The 2500-nt window shown below is 38.0% G+C and overlaps 1 protein-coding gene across 3 annotated transcripts in view; it reads right to left on the bottom strand.

Annotated features, from left to right (window-relative positions):
- The window catches only part of rbm24a (RNA binding motif protein 24a), a 35857-nt gene that overhangs the window by 21858 nt on the left and 11499 nt on the right, over positions 1–2500 (bottom strand). Inside the window, exon 4 of one of the 3 annotated variants that reach the window (XR_015515837.2) lies at positions 728–829. The gene's annotated coding sequence lies outside the window, so the exon portion shown is untranslated. 3 annotated transcript variants of the gene reach the window in all.

The following is a 2500-nucleotide window of genomic DNA, read 5'->3' as shown; positions in this document are numbered from 1 at the left end:
CACGAAGGATTAAAGCAGTTCTGAAGTCAAAAAGGGAGTCCAACCTGGTACTAGTAAGGTGAGGTGTACCTAATAAAGTGGCCGTTAAGTGTACACTACAATATACACTTGAATTGAAGAAAGAGAGAGAGAGAGAGAGAGAGAGAGAGAGAGAGAGAGAGAGGTAAACACAATGGAGATGGAGGAGAATGGTAAAGTGTGTGCGTGTGTGCGTGTGTGTGTGTGTTGTGTGTGTGTGTGTGTGTGTGTGTGTGTGAGAGAGTGTGTGACAAGACTCCCAATCAGTGAGCAAAATAAAACCGAAGCGTGCAAGTTTGTAGTCGGGTTTGCGTGAAGAGGGATCAACAACGGCACACAAAACAACAAAAAAACAACACTCACTCCAACAACAAGACACCAGAAAACACAACAAAAAGTGAGAAAATAAATCCAAACACAAGCTCCAGCAAAACAAACGTGAAGAAAACAAAACAAAAACACTCCGCTCCGTGGGCAAAGTCATCACTCCTCAACAACACGGAAAAATCAGCACCCCAAAAAACAAAAACAAATCAATAAACACAAACCAGCCTTTTTTTCCATTAAATCAAAACAAAAAGCACACAGTTAAGCTATCAATTCAACACCACTTCATAACGGTAAAAAAAGGCACACACAGCTCTAGGCACTATTAAAAGTGAAAGTCCAAACCAAACCGAAACCAACATACATGCATATCTGTAATCACCATTTTTCGAGCTCGTTTGTGTGTGTTTGAGTCTACAGGTTCTGTAGCTAAAGCTCGCACAGCTATTCCTCAAACCACCAGTTATCTTAACCCGAATCGAGCCTGTCGGACCAGAGAAACAGACAACATTGAGTCAGGCTAAAGTGTCCAGTGGAGGAGATCTTCTTACTCACACATTTAAACACACACACACACACATACATACACACATACAGTTAAGGGTAGGCCTGTCACAATAATCAATATACCGACTCGTAGATGACTTCAATTATTTTGCCCATTGCAATCAATATACATTTACAAAGCCATTTACGTTCAACCTTATCGGTGTCAAAGTTCAATAGGGGTACTGATCATTTAAAAACATCCTATTCCTGCTAACATTTAAGTGCGTTCTTAAACAGCGCTGATTGGCTATTTTGTTCATCAGGGCTCAACATAAATGACTGTGATTGGCCGTGAAGGTCAACAGTTCACCGAACTCACCACTGTTTACTGAGTGTAACCACAGATACAGGGACACAATAGCGTTTAAAGCCGTGAAGATCAGCGAATCACTTGTATGTCAGCGTATAGACACACCAGCTGATCTTCGTGGCTTTAAAACGCTCCAGCATCCCTGTATTTGTTGTTACACTTGGTAAACAGCGGTGAGTTTGGTGCACTGATGACCTTCACAGCCAATCACAGTCAATTCCGTTGAGCACCGGAACACAATGGCCAATCAGCGCTGTTTAAGAATGTGCTCAAATGTTCACGGGAAATGAATGCAGTATCGATTTGTGTTGAATTCCAGTATTGTGACAACACCATAGGACATTAAATAGTATATAAAATATGACATTTCACGTAATAACATTAAATTACATAATCTAAATGACCTTAAGTATGATAAGTAGGCTGTTTTAAAGTGGTTGTGGCTATTTGCATTATTATGCTGCTATGATCTCAAAACGAAAATAATAATTGCTTATCGATAGGACTGCACAATATATCGTTTCAGCATTGACATAATCAATATTGATAGGGGTCTGTTCTTCGTACCTCGCTTAAATGATATAAGATGATTCGGCAGATCCTGGATCTGTTATCGGGCTAATTTTGTTCTTCAAACGAGTTCCCGAATCAGATTAGAATGTCTGGATGAACTGATCTGAGATCGCTGTGTGTGTTGTGAAGGACAGATCTGTCGATTCCCGAAATCATGATCAGCAATGCAACGATTGGCTGACGGCACAGCAGCGTAATGACATCATCTGATTAATATTCAATTATCCATGCGAGCTAAATTACATCAAATTAGCAGTAACGGTTTGTTAATTATGATACGCGATAACTTTACACATTTGTTGTGAGCTGCAGGCTTTAAACTTTTATGCGTCAAAAGAATATTCATCATGTATTTCAATGCATATCAATGTATTTAGTTCTACATTTAGAGAAGATTTTCTTTATTATAGTAGCCTTAAGGCCTACTCAAGTTTTTTTTTAAAATCATTATTCAAGTTTTATTTTTTCGGCGTAAGGAATAACTGTATAAATTAATTTTGCATTAAAAAAAGCATTTTGACCGGCATATTAGTGATCAAAACACGTGTTTGACTGCATACATTTTTTTCCATTTTTTTTTTAATAAAAAGGCGAATATTGTGCATGTACGCGCTTGCATCTAGAAAGTTCATATCAATAAATTTTCTCTTTGAACCAGCAGGTGGCAGTCTTTTACTTTTTATTTCGGAGTGCAGATATATATATATATATATATATATATAT

Source organism: Danio rerio, chromosome 19 (assembly GCF_052040795.2).
Source record: "Danio rerio strain M-AB ecotype USA chromosome 19, GRCz13ab, whole genome shotgun sequence".
NCBI classification, from domain to species: domain Eukaryota; kingdom Metazoa; phylum Chordata; class Actinopteri; order Cypriniformes; family Danionidae; genus Danio; species Danio rerio.
The sequence above is the reverse complement of the archived record's forward strand: the minus strand, read 5'-3'. Positions and strand labels throughout refer to the sequence as shown.